Here is a 20882-nt window from a genome sequence, read left to right on the forward strand (position 1 = left end):
ATTTTGTGCTGGTTCTCTGCATGGAGGTGAATTTTCTCTGTGGTTCCCCACTGCAACAAGGCAGATCCAAGGGGCACAAGGCTACCGCCGTTCTGTGGGACTGACACTGCAGGAGGTTCATCGAGGGAGAAGAGAAAAGCAGCCTAGCTTTGAGAGCATGAGGTAGGTATTTCAGTTTGGCAGAATGCCATTCCCTGAGCAAGAACATCAGCCTCTCTCAGTTGATCAAGAGAGCTGAGACCTAAATCATGTCAGCAAGCAGTGTAATCTGAAAGCAGCATCCCAAAGAGTTTAACATTGTTCCCCTACCAAGTTGGATCAAAATTCAGTAATAACAATGCCAGGGAAGGTCACCTCCTATGAAGTTTATCGCTCTGGGATGGCTCAGGTTCACCCCTACTCAATCTCACATATTAACATCACAGAAGAAAGCACAGTGGCCTACAAAGTGGCTGCTTAAAGCAGCCCTACAAACAGAATCTTGATCTCCCTGCCTGCAACATGCGTACCTCCAGCAGGCTGCTGCATCCAGCAAGGTTTCGTGCTGACAGACACAGCGCGAGCTGCTCCGTCTTTGTTCCTCTCTGCAAGAACAACCTATCAGACTGATGAGCAACCAGGGACAGGATTCAACCCTGAACATCTGTACAGAAACTCCTGATGACATTTCAGCAGAAACAATGGCGGAGGGACCCGTTATCTAGAAGAGCTGTGATAGATAAAGGCTTTGTTGTCACCAGCTAAGCCACATACAAGTGGCATGGGAATATTTCGTTCCAAAAACACAAGCCTCTTGCTACTGAGTTAACGGCGCAGCTCCGCTGACTGTCAGTGATAAGAGGGTAAAATTTATAAGGGAGAACAAGCTACTAAAGCTCTCAGCGCTGTATGTTTCAGTCTTGGCTGTGCTGCCATCCAAAGGAATGCAGGGCTCTGGGCTGAGCACTTGTACAATGCTCTTACAAAATAAACCTCCCAAGAATAGGATCCAGAGAAGGAAAACACTTTTAGGGCTCTCTGTCCAACAGCAGTCAGTAAGAAGCACCCAAGTGAGAACAGCTCTTGGTCACCCTGGAAGAACGGGGCCTCTTGTGCTGCTCCAAGCACGCAGAGCAGAGCAGGGCAGCACCATGAGACGCCATGCACCGCAGCACCGGAGAGTACCACAACTCTGAACAGTGCTGTGAGAGCATAACATCATGAATCTTTGCTGTGCTGAGGACCTGAGCTGGGGAAAGCATTCTGCCCCACCTCCTCCTGCAGCTCCCAGCTGGTTGGATGTGGCCGAGATGCAGGGATTTGTCCCGCACAAGCACTGCTCTGGTGTGGAAGCCGCCCAACAAGATGACAGGGATCCCATGCTTTTCCCCTGCCCTACAGTGCTTTACCTCTCCCTCCAAGATCCCACCTCCCTCTGTAGAGCTTTTCCTACACAGCTTGGCCCCCCAGGTCTCTGAGCCATGCTTGCCCCATACCTTTTTTCAGTAGCTCTCCTCTCCTCTGGCACTTTTCTAGAAAGCAGGAGGTGTGTTGCTGTCTAGGGGAAAGGAAGGAAAGGAGAGCTCAGCCCATACAGGCTCCTCCCTGCAGCGACAGTGCCACAGTGGTAATGAGTCCACGTGTATGGACAAGGACGGTCAGGAATTGGCATAGAGGACAGAGGTGGAGGCACTGAAACAGTGTCCATCACAGGACAGAGTGGGACACAGGCCATTTTCAATCTCTAAAGTTGGAGATACTTGGTACGATACGCGCTTCTAATGGTGCTGTCAGTTTGCTGCCGCTGCCTCAGCCCATCCTCATTTAACAGCCAAATAACGGGGGGTATGATCCCTCAAAAAGTGCGAGTTCTACCCAAATATAGAAAACAGAAAAGAGCACAGGTCTGGCGAGTTAAATGAGAAACCATAATAAGTCCGTTGAAAAGCATATCTTGGGGAACAAGTAGCTGAAGACATAAAAACACGTAATAAAATTATTTTCAAAGACAACAGAAGCAGGAAGCCTGCCAGAGTGCCTGTAAGGCTGACAGATGATTGAGATGTAAAAAGAGTGCTCAAAGAAGATAAGGATGAGGCATAAAAGCTAAGTGAATTCTCAGCATCCGCGTGTCTTCCAAAGGGATGTAAGCTGTTTCCCACATTGGGGTTTTCTTTGTGGAGAAAAGCCAGGGAAACTAGAAGAAATGATTTTAGGACAAATCAGTAAATGAACAGGAGTAAATCCAAGAATTCAATATTTTAGAAACCTTGATTGAAAATTAAACGGAGCATGAAATAGTAAAGGTTAAGCAATTAAGCTGTGACATACAATGTAGGACTTAGTTAAGTCTCCATATTAGGGCAAAAAGCAGCAAACACAATGCCAACCATTTTAAAAGTGCTTTGAGGGGATGCAAGGAGCAGGAGGTCTAACTTCTGCATGCCTGAAATTAATACACAGAAACCATAATGAAGGAAAAAATTACCGGGAAGAGAGAAATGACATAGCGGTTGCACCTTGTAGGTTTTTTGCAGAAGGAAGTCCTACTGTACGAATATGATGCAGTTCTGTGAAGGAGATGCTGAGCATGTGGGTGCAGGTGATCATTTGATGTAACATACATTCATTTCTAAACCCTTTTTGATGAAGTCTCTTACTGAAGAGTCTTTAAAAGCCTCCCTCCTAAGCTCTCCAAGAAGAGGAAAGATCCTACAGAGGATTAACAGCTGAATAAAAAATAGGGAATGAATTAACAGTTCAACATATTCATAAATGCTATGGAAAAAAATGAAGTGACAAAGCTTACTGACGAGACAAAAAGTTCATGGCAATACAAATTAAACCCGATCACAAAGACTTGCAGATGGCTTTCAAAATACTGCTAAAATGGAAGATGAATCTCTGTGCTCATGACTGCAAAGTGATGGACATGGGAAAAAAACTGCCTTCACTCCATGAACACATTGAGAAACTTAAAATTAGCAACTACTACTCAGGAAAGATACCTTTAAGTTCCCGTAGATAATTCTACCAAAGCATCAGCTGAGTAAAAGCCAGAAAGGTGGGTTTGGAAATGTCAGCAAAGGAACAGAGAACAAAACACGAAACGACGTTATGTCCAAAACCATGGGGCACCTGTTTGAATGTTTGTAACTCAAATTTGGCAGTTTTCCACTCTCCACCTCAACAATAGAGGCAGTAGTAGGTAGAAATAGAGAAAGTCACTAAGGATGACCAATCACTATGCTGGGCTGGCCTAAGGCAATCAGTCCAGCAACAGATGGGGCTGACCCACCACCCTCTGGGGAGGGAATAACATTCCTGGAAGAGCTGATAGTGATATCCTCTGATGAGGATAATCCCTAATATATTTTGCTGAAAGAAGTATACAGGTGAGGAAAGCAAGGCACCATGAGAACTGTTTAGCAGCCAGCTCTCATCACGGCCCGAAAAGTTTTACACGTGGCTATCACTGTACACATCAGAAATTAAAGCTTCTGTACACGTCAGGTGAGACGCCAATCCCTAGAGTCCTCTTGGATTTAAGCTATATTTATTTTCATGCTCTGTGAATGCCCTGACAGATTTCATTACATTGCACATTATAACGACCTATTTCCTCTGTTTTTACTGTGATGTGATCTAATGGGCCCCCCAGCAAGAGAGCTGCTGTGAGCTGTCACTCATACTTGCCACCTGGCACTGCCAGCATGCACTGCCTGCCTTCCTGCAAGGTGTCCAGAATGGTTACATGAAAATACTGAACACATTTAATGTCAAACCCTACAAGACATGGTTTTCCCTACGACAAATGGAAGAGTGAATGGCAGCAGGCCCTCAGCAATGAGAAAGGATAGGGAATAAGACAGGGTAAGAGCTAACTCTCTTTTCTTTCTTTTTTCCTTCTATAAATTCCTCCCCTCTCACTGTTACAACAACTCTTCACCATGCAGCACAGATGTGTTAAAAACTGCAAAGAAGCATCCAGATATCCCAGACACAATGAAGGGTAACAAATGCCATAGAAAAGGTTGTAGACTCCATGTTTCCACGTTTTAGCCAAGCTCTCTTAGGCAACTGAATAAAGTCCAATCCAAGCACACAGGTTATTCTGCAACCACTTGCTGCAGACTGCTTAGATCATCCTCAGGAACATCTTCTACCGGCACAGAGATGGAACAGCTGAACTAAGGTTTCCCAAACCTATAGACAAACTGACAGACTGAAGAAGAGGATGCTCATGGGAGACCTTATTACTCTCTACAGCAACCTGAAAGGATGTTATGGTGAAGTGGGGATCAGTCTCTGCTCCCAGGTAACAGAGGTAGGATGAAAGGGAATGGCCTCAAATTACACCAGCAGAGGATCAGGTTGGATGTTAGTGGCACAGGCTGCCCAGGAAGGTGGTACAGTCACCATCCCTGGAGGTGTTCCAGAGCCGTGTGGATGTGGCACTGAAGGACGTGGTCAGTGGGCATGGTGGGGATGGACTGGTGACTGGACTGGGTGATCTTAAAGGTCTTTTCCAACCTTACTGATTCTGTGATTTGAAAAAGTTTCCAATAAACTTACACCTGACTTTATGCTTAAGCAAATGACTCAAAATAATCGTGTCTGCAAACAAATCTGAAACCTGCCCATGAATAAACTCTTACAAAAATTTTAGCCATTTCATTTTGAGCTGGAGATTTTGAGAAAAAACTTTTTTCCTAGGCATTTTATTCACTCTAATTTCTATCTGGAAAGGATGGGGGCTTCCAGAAAAAAAAAAAAAATGCAGTTGGAAGATAAAAGGAGGAGAAAGAACAAAAAGGGAGAAGGAAATTATTCCAACAAAAAGGTATGAGTCAAACATTTTGCCCACTCCAAATTGTTCATGTTGATAATAGAAGAAAGATGAAGTGACTGTGTTTTGTTTGTCCTCAAAGTACACTACTTCTCCATGTTCCTAATTAGCTTTCCTCTAGAAAGTATCATTACCAGCAAGGGAAACTGAAGTTGGACTGTGGAAACAAGGGAAATTTCAATTGCTATATTTTGTTTTAAGTAATAACTCAGCATCTGTGGATTCAGGAGCATCAGGGCTGTAAATCCACCTAAAGCTGAATGTTATGAATGGAAGCTGTCTGTTCTTACCCGATCTCCCATCTATTCTTGTCCCACACTCAGATGTGCTCTTCACACAGCAATCCATCCTCTCTCACTGCTTTGCTTTCTGCAAACAGCTGCTCCGGCTGTCCACAGTGACAGGTCATTAGCGGGCAGTTATTTTTTCCAGGACTGAGTGCACAGGAGTGGCAGGGCTATAAAAGCTTTTCTGCAGAGCTCCACAAACTGATCTGGGCAGTGCTCTGTCCCAGTTTGCTATCTCTCCTGTTAATAAAGATTTTCTTGAAACCTTGTTGCTCAAACTGCAGCGGTCTGGTTCGTTCCCATCACAGGAGTTTCAGGCAGCTCACTCTGTTCTACATATGCTGGGAGAGTGTACAACCTTAGCTGTCTGGTACCATTAACATAGCACCACTTATTGCAGAGAGATGCGGCTTTAATCCTGAACAGCTGTGCTGTTTTGCTAGCTGATTCAAACAAGCCTTCCTATCATCCTGTTAATTCATCCCCAAAGATACCTCCTACCATTCTGGAGGATGAGCATCTCTACACTTCTGATTTTTTTTTTGTTGGGAATATATTGCTATGATCCGCTACTTTTATGTTCTAAACGAGCACTGTCAAACTTGACGAGATTAAATATTTTCTTCAAAATCCCTCCAAATGCGCTAACTTTATCTTCTGTTCTCTCCAACCCATACCTCCCGATTACTGAATTCTCTGAGTCTCACTAGTAGCTTTTTGTACAGAATCAGATAGGTTCTCCACCTTCTATATTTGTAGAGTGATTACACCAAACCATGCTCATGACGTCTCAGATCATCATCTTGACAGCAATTACAACATCTCAAGCACTGAACCTTCACAGAAGTGACTGGATTAGCAGAGGAGAAAGCAGCAGATTACGATAGAAAAATGGAAGTTCTGACCTCTTTTCTTTACTGCCAAATAATTCTCCTGGATTTCCATAGATTTCTTTAACTGCTTGCTGTGCAAGGGTTGAGACAGAGGCAACTGCCTTACAGCTGCTGTGCTGACACCTGCTTTGAGGACAGAGCATGCCCGCTGTGCTGTGTAGTGTTCTGCCTCAGGTTTTCAACCTGGAGGCCATGATCTACCTTAAAATAGAATCATAAAGGTTGGAAAAGACCACTGAGATCACCTAGTCCAGCCAGTGACTCATGGCTGCCACGTCCACTAAGTTTCTACACATCAGGCCAATGAAGATACCAAGGAAGCCTCTGTTCACCTCATGTCAGTTTGCACCTTCATTGGGAAATATGGATAAATCTGCAAGCCTAAAGAAGTTTGGAGACCACAGGAAAAGATGAGCAGAAATACACTCTTCATAACAACATTTCCCAAGCCTGCCCTACAATGATCTCAGCTAAGAGCTATAGAAGGGCAGCAGTCCAGGGCCACAACCCATGTACCATGCAGCCTGAGCTCTGCTCTGGAGCTCTTCCCTGGCAGGACTTGTTCTCTAATCATCCTCAGCATCAAGACATCTAAGAAACCTTTCTCCTTCTTACTGCTCTCTTGGGAGCCAACACCACCTCTTTCAGCTTCATCTTGAGTCAAGCAGCTGGTTTCCATCATCATCTACAAACTGTACCAAATTACACCGGCAGCAAATTTGGCTTGTCCGAATTTATAATACATGGAACTGTTCTTTTTATGTGTTCAAATCAAAAAAACTGTCAAGTGAAGACAGAGAGAAGCACTGCTACTGATAGAAGGAGCCTCTTCCCAGAATGCAACTTACCATCTTGCTTTCTGAACAGTAACAATTAGCAAAGCCCTACAGGCTATTGCAGTAGTTTCCTGTGCTTCCCTGAAATATAAATCTGACAAAACTAGGGGAGCCAGACACCTAGGCCTTTATGACGAGTTAATTTTGTTATCACATTAGAATTCCAGCAACAGGTAAGCTAAGCAGGGGCTGCATGTGTATCAAGCAAAATCAACACGAGCCGCATGAGCTGCTGATTTGCTTCTTTGCTGCGTGCAAGCAGAAAGAGGAAGAAAGAAAGGAGAGAAAAAGACAGAAAGAAATAACTCTTCTTTGGAGATTTGAACCCAGCACTGGAGCGCTCAACAAAACATTCCTTCCCAGGATTTAAATTCTCCTTTTGATGAGCACCTAGCAACTCAGTGGGATTTTTGCTAAGCCTCCATTTGAAGCTAGAGAACAGTACATTCACTATTTATTTCTCCCCCCTCCCTGTGCTACACCCTTTAATCACGATAAATATACCTAAACACTCTTGATTAAGCCAGACAGACAATGTGCCCCTAATCTGAACTGATCAGGGCTCTGGAGCTGCCAAAGTGAACCTGCTGTCTCTCTATCAGACAGAGTGATAAGGGGTAGGTAATGCAGCTCCATTAACTGCTTCCCACAGAATGAATTCTCCCTGCCTGCTCTTAAAGAGCAGACACTTGAGGAATGCCACCTGATGGGAAACTGCTTCGAACGGTCTCTTTTGGCACAATTGTTGAGCAGCTCCTTCTCAGGCCTTCCAGACAAACACCTAAAGTATGAAAAATGTAGTCACTTCCTTCTACGCTATTTTTTTTTAAAACCCCCTCATACCTTATCTAGCTAACTGCCTCTCAATTTTTCTCATCTTTTCTGGGTAAGCGTTGGTACTGGCTGATACGTATTTTACTGCAAAAGGGTGGTTATCAGAATAACAATCGCACTCCCGCTGTGCACATATGCATGTGAGGGATCTGCTTTTGGGTACGGGTAGCGCTTGCACTTTGTGGACTCGCAGAATTTAAGACAATTATATATCAATATATCAGTAGTTTTATGTGGTGTGTTTAGCGCCTTTACTAATATTGGAGGTGTACTGCAGGATGACGTAGAATTGTTAAGGCTGGAAAAGACCTCTAAGATCATCCACACCAGTCGTTAGCCCATCCCCACCGACCACGTCCCTCAGTGCCACATCCACACCTCCCTGGGCAGCCTGTGCCACTGCAGCACCACTCCTTCTGAGAAGAAAATTTTCTTAATATCTAGCCTAAGCCTCCCCTGGTGCAAGTTGAGGCCATTCCCTCTTGCCCTATTACTGTCACCTGGGAGCAGAGGCCAGGCCCTAGCTTGCCAGAACCTCCTTTTAGGTTGCTGTAGAGAGTGATGAGGTCTCCCCTGAGCTCCTCTTCTCCAGACTGAACAACCCCAGTTCCATCAGCTGCTCTCCATCAGACCTGTGCTCCAGAGCCCACACAGCTCTGCTGCCCTTCTCTGGACACATTCCAGGATCTCCATGTCTTTCCCGTAGTGAGGGACCCCAACTGAACACAGCACTCGAGGTGCAGCCTCACTACATCAAATCACCTTCCTGCTCCTGCTGGCTGCACTATTTCTGATACAAGCCAGGATGCCATTGGCCTTCCTGGCCACCTGGGCACACTACTGGCTCATGTTTAGCTGGCTGACAACTAACACCGCCCAGGATGAATGCATACAGATCACAAGTGCAAGCAAACACATTTCTGAATTTGTACTGCAGGCCATATACATGTATGGACATCTGCTTTTGTGCATCCCACTTCAATCTTCACCTTCCATGAATATCTATTCTTATTAAAAGAATGCAATAAAGAAGGATCAAGAGGGCATCAGACCATGGTTGGGTGCTGTGAAATTCTGGGACTACTCATTAGAAAACTGGTCTTTGGGGTAATTACAAGTACCATCAAAGCTGCTCTGATTTGCACTGGCTGTGAGCATCCCCAGGGAACCATCCTGCGAGCAGCTACAAGTTGGCTACAGACTGCTTCTTCTCAGAGCTCTCACTGCTGTTGTTGTCAGAGGTCCGCAAAGCAGTGCATGCCGACAATGAGTTTGCTCAAATAGATCATGCCAGACCAGGATGAGGAGAGATACTGAATTTCAGACACATTTCCTATCAGGAAGGACTTTCCAAAAGATGCTCCCAGAGCAAAAGAGTCAGAACAAAATCAAGAACCTGCCACAATGAGTGTAGATTAAAACCAACCAACCCCCACAGATACTAAAACCACCTACACTTCAACTCAGATATTCAGAGGTGCTTTCCTTGCATTTGGATATCTAAATATGGGTAAAGAATACTTAAGATTAATTAGCTCCAGCTTTGACAGTCAGAGAGAGATTTCCAAAATACATGGCAGCATCCAATTACTGCTCTGGAAGTCTGGCTCTTGTACTTCAGCTAAAAGCTCATCTCTGCTGATATTCTTGCGTATGAGTATGAGTGCACACTGATGTGTATCCCTTTGAATCAAATATTTCACAACGTGAAATGGAAATGCAGGAAAAAAGTTTGTAAATGCCAAGATAAGAGTAAGTTCACCCTTTGTCTTTGTTGTCCACAACAAACAACTGCTCTGCATGTATAAATGATGAAGGACACAAAGGAAGGCCATCAGGTCTTTCTTCTTGAGCATAGCACAACCTAGAGATTTCATGGCATTGAGACATAAATCCAATCTGGTAAAAAAAAAATAAAATAAATAGTTTTTATTCTTATATTGGGTTTAGTATCCCGTTTGAGTGGGATATGAGAACAAAACAGTATGAAAATCTAGCAATAATGTTGGGTAAATAGAATTACATTTCCAATCAGCTGCTGCATGTTTTTCTGCTTATGCCAACTGATGGAATTTTGCGTAAAATAGGACGGAAGAAGAGTGAGATCAGTGAGGTGTTGAGTGTGTGTGTGTAAGACTCCTACTGGCAGCACGGACAATTGTGCAGAATTTGCAACACTGCTACTAAAATTACACTGTGTGCCAATAGTGTTTGACACAAAAGTAGAACAAAAGTTAAATCAATACCAAAAAGTAGCATCACTTTGTCCTTTTAACCATAGATCTACATTTGCACAAAATTGAACATGACTGTGCAAGTTGTTTTCTATAGAAAATTTCACTTTTTTTTTTTAATACATACTTCTCTTTTTGTGCTTAAAAAAAAAAAAGGAATATGTTATTGAGTCGAACATACATTTATCTATGATAATCTAAAAACAAACACTGGAAATCTGATCATTGGGTTCCAAGAGCCCGCTTATCTTGGCCACGTTACACTTAATTTCAGTTCATAGCCACATTTGTTCTTAGAAAAAAATGGTGATAAACTTTCTATTAAAAGTTTCACATTTAAGTAAGGATGGAGAAACTGAAATGCTGTGAGAGGTATCAGCCATGTGGTCCAATTAATACTCCCGTGGTATGCTCATTGCATAACGTCACTACTGCATATTTACATTCTGAATCTCAGTGCTGCATTAGCTGGGTTTTTTTCTGCTTAATGGATCTTCATGGCTCAACTTCCATTTAAACACAGCACCTCTTTTACAAGGCCTAAGTGCTACAAAACAGCCTTTCTATAAATTAAAGTCAGCCTGTGTGCATCTGTGCTTGGGAATGCTTTTGAAAGGGTTTTAAAAGCAATCAATTACAATAATTCGTACATTTAAAGATGCAACTCCAACAGTCAATCCAATTTTTCTTCTGATTATAAGGTAAATGTGAATGCCAGCTTGTTACTACTCCTGGGGTTTTATCTCTGCACAGAAATCGTATCATTTTAAGGAGAAGTGCAGAACATATTTCACGCCTGTCTATGCATTTTTTTGTTCACTTGGATTATGATACCTTTGAAATTAAAGTGCAGCAGCAGTTTGTGAATGATTTAATGCGTTAGACACTTTTACTCTCAAGTAGAAGCAACTTGTTTGTTAATCCAAATATAAGTTCTACCAAATTGGAATAGGTTCTCATCATCTGGAACAAAAATACCCAAGCTTTATCCTGATGTAGCAATAGCTCATACTGAACTAACGTGCAGACCAGGGCTTCATTAAACACCGCATTCCTATAGGTAGATCAGGGCTGACATTCTACGTTTCCCACTCTTACAGCCTGGGAGCTTTCACAGCACTGAGGCCGATGGGGACTCACTGCACAGCCCCTGCACGCTCTGTGAAGCAGTTGCAGCCCCACTCCTCCAGTGAACAAGCGATCGATGCTGCTCTGCGGTAGGGAACCACACAGCTGCCAGACTGCTCAGCAGATCGCATGTGGGGAACAGGGAACACTGCGCAAAGGGTGTGAATGAGTCATCCGACATTTGAGGTTGACTGAAGTCATTCTGTTACATTTACTTCTAATCTTGATGTGCTATCCACATTTGCATTTCGAGCAGAATGGGAAGCTAGATTTAAATTATTTGCTACAACACACAGCGGACTGCATGTGTTCAAGAATGTATTGAGGTGTTCAAGAAAAGGGTAGAAGGTGTTTAAGGACTGTGTGGATGTGGCACTGAAGGACATGGTCAGTGGGCATGGTGGGGATGGGCTGGTGGTTGGACTGGGTGATCTTGGAGGTCCTGTCCAACCCTAATGGTTCTGTGTGTGTGAGCAAATGGGATTATATGCATGTTGGGGTGAAGGCAGCAGGCTGTGAGCTGCCTTTGCTACGCTTGGATGTGAGCAGGTACTGCATGCAAGCCTGAACACATCCAAGCAAAAGTATGTTTGAGCATTTGTGTCTCCAGGGATCTGATTATAAATGAAAGATGTTTGTTTGCAGTATGCCTGAATGGAGGATGAGAGGTCCCACAAGCATATTTCAGGTGATGTGTATGTTGTGTTTTCCTAAGCAAATACAAATCTGAGCAACTGTGAACGCATTGGCCCACATACACTTGGAGGGTAGGCAGTGCAGCATGTGCATGTATGTGACAAGGAGCAGCCGTGAGCAAGTATCAGCTCAAGCTGAATTTAGGCATTTTTGGCATTTCTCAAACATTAGCAGTAGTGTTCAAATCATTTAAAGATTTTCATGGAAAGGCTATATAGCAACCTCGTAAAGCGCGATCAGGCCTCACTTGAAGCTCCTTCACTTCTGGTTATAATTCTACATAAAAGCAGAAGTTTTCAGCATCTGACTGCTTACAGCTCCCACTGAAGTCAGATCCATGTGTATTTAGCAACGTTAGGTGTGAAGCCATTTTTAAAGCATGCACACCTGTGAGGCTTTGGCACCTCAGTTAAAATCCCTCAGATTTGAAATTCTGGACAAATATTTTCTTAGCTCTAATTTTAGAAGAAGAAAAAACGATCAGTATGGAGATGAAGATCCTGACAAAATATTGTACAGAAGATATTTTCTGAAGGTGATGTGGAGGTGAATATAAAAGATACCTCATGAGGCTACACAAAAGGCAACTCACAAGGAGACTGAAGATGGAGAATCTGGCTGTGGATATAAAAACAGGCCTACACAATAGCTAATGCTGAAGAAGGTAAAAGGTAAGGCAAGGAAAGCACTCTCACCTCAAGCTAAAAAATACTGAGATTTGGTTTTGCACAGAGTTAACAACGTGTTTACATCTAAAATAAGGCTTGCAGCATGTCACATAGGTAAAGGGCATTCTACCAAAATCTGCATTATTATTTTCTTTAAGTCCAAGTTATTTTAACCTTTAACTTATTAAAATTTCGTAACTACTAAATACACTTCAGGCCACCTCTCCGCTGCACATCTATTCTGTAAGTTATTGATACTGCACTCAATTAACCTTGGTAAGTGACTGTAGGCTGGATGCTGCCTCACAGATTCAGTCATTCTTGCTCAAAGCCACAGTTTGCATACAAACCACTGAATGGCAGCACTTAAATCTCCAAGTAAAATTGCTTTAATGGAAGCAAAAGTGTATATACATGACATTTGTATTCATATTAAGTCTCACATTTATTTATCTGAAAACCTAAACATTGGCCAAAGCCTATGCAGATTCTGTCCTATTAAATAAAGAAGCATATGCAATTCTGATTTAAAAAGTTTACAAAAATGTATTTTCCTATTTCTTTGGGTGACAATTGAAGGCATATGACTGTAATTCCAATCTATGTAGTATGCTTGTATTGGCTTTTGTAGAGAAGAGAAAATGGAATGAGCTGGAAATCCAATTTCTATTAGCGAGTCCAGTCCAAAGAACACTTATTGAGGTACATAAAAGTCCAAAAGCTATTGGGAGTGGCAATGAATTGAAGGGAGGCTCCACACAAAGGAACTCACAGGTAATCAGTACAGAAGCACAGCATGATCCACAACGGCTACTAACCAGTTCTCACACGCCGAGACCTAACTCTGGTTGCACCAGCACACAGAAATGAGAGAGCACAACTGCTTCACCTTCTCCTTGCTCTCAAGCTCAGAAATGATTGTGCACACATTTTAAGAAGCCAGCTTTTCAACGTTACACTATGGTTTATGAGGAGAGAACAAAGTATTATTTCTTCCATAATACAACAAAGTACCATGCACAGTTGTTTCTACAATTATCCTCCTGAATACACTGTGCTGATGGTAGCGTTGTCATGAGAATTACCTCATTGAAAAGAAATGAGGGAATTGATATGATATTGCCAGTCTTTTGCATTGCTCCTTGTGTTTCTATATTACATCTCTTTTTCTCACCCTTTGGATTGTTTTCCCTGTCTGTAACGCAAACTACTTAGAGGAGCAGGCTTTCACAAATGGTATTCTTCCATATGGGGCAAGTTAACAAAGACCAATGGGATAGCATCATACAACAGTATTTATCTTGACCAATCTTTAGCATGTACAGGCTGCGCACTGCCCAAGTGCAACTTTCCCATTTGATCCCAGTTTTCAAGTGGCTTTTCATTATCTCAAGCTCTAAAGGAATATTTAGTGTAGTCTATAAGTCTTTATGGTCTAGTATTAAATATGGAGGTTGGTGGCCCTGCATGCAGCAGAGGGGTTGGAGCTTAATAATACTTGAGGTCCCTTCCAATCCAAGCCAGTCTGTGATTCTATGAACAGCTGGGTTAAAATGGATCTGTGGAGATCATCCACACCAAGCCCTTGCTCATGGCAGCACTAACTTTGGAATCACATATAATCAGGATACAATTCAACATTTCTACAGTGACTACTCTAGCAGAATACCAGTCTTATGCAGGCAATAATATAAATTATGTACCTGCGTGAATCAAAGGTGTACTGAAAATCATTTAGGTACAACATCTTCATTAAACGATTGGAGTTCTCCTTTCACTATAAGTCACCTTAAAAGACTGGGGGAAAAAGATTAAAAAAAATTAAAAAGGTGATACTGATTTCAGTGCCGGGCTCCAGTTATACAGTTGCGTACTGTCAAAACACGCAGTAAAGTGTAGCTAGCTTTACAATCATTTCCTGAATTTTGTATGGTGTATATCCTCACTGTATAATTAAAAAAAAAACCCTCATTGTTTGTAGATAGAATTCTGAAAAAAAGATAAAAGGAAATAAGGAAATTTCAGGATGGAAAATAAAACAACTTGGTTAAAGTCACCAGGCAAGACACTGAAAGAGTATCTATGTCATGTACCTTACATCTTAAGGACTGTGCTCCTCTTCACCATACCTTTGAAAGTCTGCAGAATACAGCTTCAAGAGCTGCAGAGTATAAGAACCATATGAGTGTAGTAAGGGCTCTGCACTGGGAAACTACCAATGGCGAGAATCACTCATCATGAGATGTAAGCATGAACTTCTACAGGATTTAACACCTCAGAAAAGCAATTAGCATGATTGCTTACTCGATGAACAGGGTGAATTTTATCCAAATTTAATACCATTGAAAACACTTGCAATATTGCACTTCTGCTTGCATATGAAAAAACAAGCCCTCTCTTCACTGCATTTCCATTTTCTGTTCTATACCAGTTTCTTCTCGTATTTGTTTCACCTGCTATCAGATTTAAGAAACTATAACTATCAGTTTCATTACTACTCCATATCTTGCTTATATTTGATTACAATATGCTGTCGCTTTAGTCCTGAAAATGAGCTTTGCTTTCTATCCTGCAGCTTGTCAAAAATTAAAATAGTGGTTAGCTTTTCTTCATAACAGAAACGAATCTCCAAATATTCCAAAAGCAGTAGCTAAGTTTTGGCATATTGTCTCCTGGTCTGAAACTGATTGGACTTTGCTTATCTCTGCAGTTGGTCAAGGAAAGAAGTAGATGCTCAGCCCCTCCCCTTAGGAAATACCATACCGGGCTCATTTAAACTGAACAGAACAACATTTCAAAAGTACATCTTTCTCAAAAGCTAAACACTTTGCAGAAAAGCAAAGCTAACCATTCTGATCAGACATCGTTTCAAACAGTAGTAATTCATTAAGAAAATAACTGCTGTTCACCCCCAAGAGATTCCCACTGCATTTTACAACTGAGGAATTAAATTCAGACTCATTTTGTATTTCTGTTACCTGATTGGTTCCATTAGAGAGAGATGCAGTGGTGCTGAGCAGAGCGTAGGGGCCACACACTGTTGCTGTTTCTCCTTGGTAGGTTTTAAAGAATTACAGCTGCTCCTTCAGCTTCTCTTGTGAGAACTATCCAGCAGCTTAATTAAGCAACTCTATTAAGATCTCTTTTCTTACTGCAGCCTTATTGAGAATCACACTTCCCCGGACACTTTTGGAATGGGGTAGTTGAGTTAGTAAGCCTGAATATTAAATCATGTCAGCTGTGTCCTTTGACCCCAGCTTTACCCTGGAGGGTGCCTCTGGTTTGGCAGCCACATTCTCTGCTTCTTTAGCTATTCCTTCAGCTAACAATGAAATCCATCCTCCAGTGCTTTTCAGCAGTGCACAGCAGGTTGGGAGCAGGAGAAACAACTGCCCAATTAAAATCAAGGTGTCTGATGTGCAGTAGGCAAACTGAAATCTGCCTGGGCTATCAGGGCATACACCTTTCACGCTTATGCAATTAACCTCAGGATAATTGATGACCACAAGTAATCAAGCTGTGGTTGGGGGTCTCACGTGCAAGAAACATACTAGGGTATATCATTTAGTATTGACTCAGAGAAAAGGGCTCCACTGAATCAATAATACCATCTCCTGAAGTGCAGTGGGTTTCCTTCAAAATCTTCCTTAATTACCAGATGAAATCAATCAGGTGCTTGAAAGACTCGGAAGACTAGCTACAGGTGTGCTAGTGATCCCAGTGCCTCTGTAAGCTGTTGCATACAAAGAATGGTAAAACCCGTTAGCTGGCTGTGGGGAAGAAACACATACCACTCTCAAAATCATCCCCCTAAATCATTTACTAGAATGATTTAGTAACAATACAGGCAAAAGCATGCATGGGGAACTTCATGGTACTACCGAAGAGATATAAATAAAACAAGAAAAAAAAAAGAACTCTTATTCTGGAGTTCCAGGGGCCACGCAAAGAGCTGTACCCAAACCACTACTCTGATAAGACACCAAGGGAACACCTCTGTCAAACAAGTCCTTCACCTTTCCTCCCCTCTACCTCCTACTCTTCATTTACCTTTCACTTCAGACTGAGAGCTTGGTGAAGCCTGAGTTTTCTTCTGCTATGACTTTTATGACTTCACCTTCATTGAAAGAACTGATTTTTATCTATTTATTGATTTTTAATGAGGACAGCTATTACATTTAATTCCCTGGAATTATTACCTTGATGTAACTGTTAGAGGTTCATTCCCAGCAGGGGTATTCTATTGACCATAAGCAGCCACCCTGCCATAAGATCCCCTTTGCTTTCTCATCCCTGAAATTCCACACTGAGGATCAGATCTGGAGAAAACCACTTGAATGGCAAGGATTTTCCCTATTTTTTGCAATAGAGATGTAAGCTCTATTACAAAATGCTCTATCCCAATGCGGTGGATCTGGTGTCAAAAGTGTCTGAAAGTCAGCCAAAAAACTTGTTGTAAAAGAACTAATTAATAACAGAGCTCAGGGTGCTTAAGGAGCTGAACCTCTGGAGACTTAAGAAAGTATTTTTAAACCCATTCTGGAGCTGCAGTTATTAACAAATGGTTGATCTTCACAGACATCATCCTGTGGTTGCTTCCACTCTGTTTCCCACAGTGACCTCAGCAGCAAAGGGAAGCAAATCAGAAGAGTATTGAAAAATCAAAATAAAACCCAAATAAAATTAATTAGTATAGCCTATGGAGGTACTTGTCATGTCTGTGCACTTACAGCTAAGCTGAGTCTTACATTCAAAATAACAATCCAATGGCATTTGCTATTGTTTTTTTAATGTAGAAGAGGCACTGAAGACTTACAGCACAACTATAAGAGCACATAATGAATTTCGTGAGAATTTACAAGTACATTTATTAACTAATTTACAAAGTAAAATTAATTTAAAATATTGGATCCATTAAGAAAATCGATGCTTTGGGTTTGACCTTTTGTTTATTTGTTTCTGCAGCCTTGGTAGTGGATTAATCCAGACCTTCATCATACTCAGAGATCGCAAGGATCTTGCACTGACAACATCCGAAGGTTTTTCCAAGATGGGTGGCTTTTTTTTTCTTTTACCTCTATCATACTTCTTATCAAAAATTCCCTCTTAAAAAAACAACCCATGTTAAATATTTTCCTTCAGAGGATGCTATGAGGAACATCTGAAGATACCTGAGAAGCCCACAGCTAGAACGGCCCTTTCATTTCCCACCAGGAGGGACAGTTTGCTGCAGTTCTTCTGTAAACAGAGGGAAGCAGGTGCTGCTCTGAGTGATGAATCTCCTAACTGTGCAGATGGATCAGTCCCACTGAGAACTGCCTTGTTGTGTTGTCGTGGGAGAGAGAAAGTGTTATCCTTAACATCATTTAAGGCTAACCTGACATCACAAACGTTCAGAGGCTTTGATTATTGCATGAGATCATTACAGTAAAAGGATAAGACAGCATTAAACCATTAGGCATGTAGTACAGATGTAATTACTTGGGATACAGGAGATAGCAATATATACTTTGTCAAATCAGTAGGAAAAGGATGCAGCTGTCGTACGCAGCCCCTGCTGAAGGTAATACAATGATTGTGACAATGCCTATATAATCTTCAGCAATGTAATATTGCAATTTTATTCATCCTCTTTCTACTAAGAATCTCAAAGAATTTAATGACTTCAAAGAATTAAGATTCTCCTTCTGTTCAGAACAGGAAAATACTTTAAGACTAGATCCACTTCTTTACAACAGAGAAAATCAGCAAAATTTTTGTTTAGTTTGATGGATTTAATCTCAGAGACTTTCTACACCATTAGGATAATGAAAAAAAAAAAGGAGAAGCCAAACACAGTCAGGTTCCACAAAGGCACTGTTTGTATGCTTGCATAACGAACATACAACTTGAAACTTCAAACTGTAAACTAATAACCCCGTCAGAAAGTATTTGTTCCATCCATGTGTAGAGACCCAACAGAGGGTTGGGTCACCTTTCTCTGAATCATTTGGTTTTGACCATTGTTTGGACAGTGTATGGCATGTGATAGATGTCTGGTCCAGTACAGCCAATCCCATGTACAAACAGTTAGATAGAATGTCTCCATTATCTTATCCTTAGGTGCATGAAAAGCAATTATCGGGGCACATTCATGCACTGAGACAGTTTTAAAAGTTTGTCTACTTCTTAAGATAATCCCTGCATCGACTGCAAGGTTAAGGAGTGTGCTTCCCATGCCAGAACTCAGCTGGAGCTTGAAGGGGCTGTGACCTGGAAACACAATGTTGGTACTTACGTAGCTGGATTTTTTAAAAATAAAATTTAAAAAGAAGAGATGTCAGAGCTCTGAGGATTGAAGATTTTACTCTAAGGGTTACTGGTGAATTTGTCATGATGAGACAATAAAAAAAAATTGGGGAACTAAAAAGAGAAGTCTAGAGAACGCGAGGCATACAGTGCCTCAGGGAAAAGAATGGCATGTAATTATAACCGCACGCTGCTCTGAAAAGATAAAGCTGCATGTAAAAAGGTTATAGGCTCAGGGAGAGGGAGGAAAGATGGATCTTGGAACTCCAAAAGAGGGGGAAAAAAGGGTTTAATCATGTATCAGTGCATACTGTTCATTTAGGCATTCCAGTCATTTTCTTTCCTCTCATAATATTTTGCAGTACTGACCTGTGAACTCAATGCCAGCATAATGTGGCCATTTCTGGCAACCTTATTCCTCAAAGGTTCCTCTCCTCTGCTCAGATGTTATTTAAATGGTATCTTAGTATGGTTCTCTAATCAGCAGAACAATTTAAAAAATGCAAGTTCTACAGGAAGAGCTCAGGCCTTTTCAAGATCACATTTTTCATTCTCACCTATCTGGAATTCTTCTAGCGACAGTATTCACAACAACTTGGCTGCAGAGGCAGCATTCTGAGCTAAAGCCAGAAGAAGAAAAGATGCCCTTCCTCTCATTCAGATGACCCATCTGGGGAAGACCAATATCTGTGGCTCAATAGTGGCCAGACTTCAAAAGTACTTGAGTAAAGCATTGAATGGTTCTATCACAGGGAATCTGTCTCTACCTCAAAACATGAAGGTGATGGTACCTAGCTAATACCACTACCAAATCTTTTCATATTTGGCAAGTTTTCTTTTTCCACTCTCTTTTAAAATAAGTCATTATTTGAAAACATATTCAAAATGTAGTCAACACTACAACATGCACCAATAAGGCAGCTTTGTTTAGAGAGTAAGACACAAGATCAAGAATTTAGTTTCCAAACCCATCTCAGCTAAAGATTTGATGTGCATCTCCAGGCAAGTCCCATCCGTACTATTGGAGAGACCTGTGAAATGCAGGGTAGCTGTACTAGAGATATTTAAATGGGTTGGGGCACTGAAAGCCATAAAGCTTGATTCTGGGAAGACCTGTTCATTTTTGCACATTGAGAAATTAATTACGCCAGTACGGCTTTAAGGGTTTCTGTCTTCCCGGTGACACTACATTTATTTATGTATGTATATATGAATTATTATAACTGTAAACTGAGAGTGCTCACACTGACTCACCTTAAGGGCAAATAGGCAAAATTCCCTTCAATAGCCAACAATTTGTGAAGACATTAAGACAGAAAGTTTATAGAGGAAAAGCAAAGTTACTACCATAAAATCCTTGTTGGTAACATACTTCATTTTCTGCTGCCGCAAAATATGAAGAATGGTGGAAAACAGAGCTGCAAGCACTAGAAATTTTCCCTTGAGGGAGCTGCAAAATAAAGATTTTTGAAATATATCATAGAATTTATGGATGCTGTTCGTGCTGACGGGAATATGGCTTGCAGCCAGCCCTAAGCCTCAAGTCAAGTGCGTGACAGCCATCATATTCAGTATAGCACTTTGAGGAACTGCAAGAGGACAGTACGGTTACGTTCCTCTTAAACAAAAACCAGACTCAGGAGAGAGAGAAAAAGGTAGAGAATGCTAAGGCCTTATTATATTGTAAAAACTAAAGGAACTGAAATGAGCCCCAAACACAAAGGGTTAGCAAGTGTTGATAGAAATACTTCATGGTGAAACATATGGCATTTTCTCAGCCACAGTGGTTGGGCCCTTCTGACTACTTATATCAGAGACTAACTTGGCAGTGGGAGTATTTTATGGCATATAACTAACAGCTCCACTAAGAGGAGAATTTCAAGTATTTTACTGTTAAGGGAAGAAGCATAACGAAAGGAGTGAAGAACATTTTCATTATGTCAGGCAATAAAAACAAACCAGAAGAGACTGCCTACAGCAGTGGTTCCAGACCTGTGGCTTAACAGCAACCTCTTGCCTGCCAAATTTTCAGATATTGCTGGTGGCCACAGAGAGCTGCTGTCAAGCTGGAAATTGATGGGGAAAGCAAAGTGTAACATTGTAAGAGGATATTACTTCTCATTGCTGTTGCTCTTGAATCAGCAAAAATGGAGGGCATTGGCATACGGTTGCAAGAGTGGAAGGTAAGGA

At 41.6% G+C, this 20882-nt stretch overlaps 1 protein-coding gene across 4 annotated transcripts in view; it reads right to left on the minus strand.

Moving 5' to 3' along the window:
• GRAP2 (GRB2 related adaptor protein 2) overlaps positions 1-20882 on the minus strand; it is a 102187-nt gene that overhangs the window by 17104 nt on the left and 64201 nt on the right. The window contains exon 1 of one of the 4 annotated variants that reach the window (XM_019614656.2): positions 15383-15481. The exons of 2 other annotated variants lie outside the window; for them this stretch is intronic. The gene's annotated coding sequence lies outside the window, so the exon portion shown is untranslated. Of the gene's footprint in view, positions 1-1475; positions 1559-15382; positions 15482-20882 lie in introns of those variants that run through there. One more of the 4 variants, XM_010710721.3, reaches the window with a different exon arrangement.

The sequence above is a fragment of the Meleagris gallopavo genome, chromosome 1, assembly GCF_000146605.3.
Source record: "Meleagris gallopavo isolate NT-WF06-2002-E0010 breed Aviagen turkey brand Nicholas breeding stock chromosome 1, Turkey_5.1, whole genome shotgun sequence".
Classification (NCBI taxonomy): domain Eukaryota; kingdom Metazoa; phylum Chordata; class Aves; order Galliformes; family Phasianidae; genus Meleagris; species Meleagris gallopavo.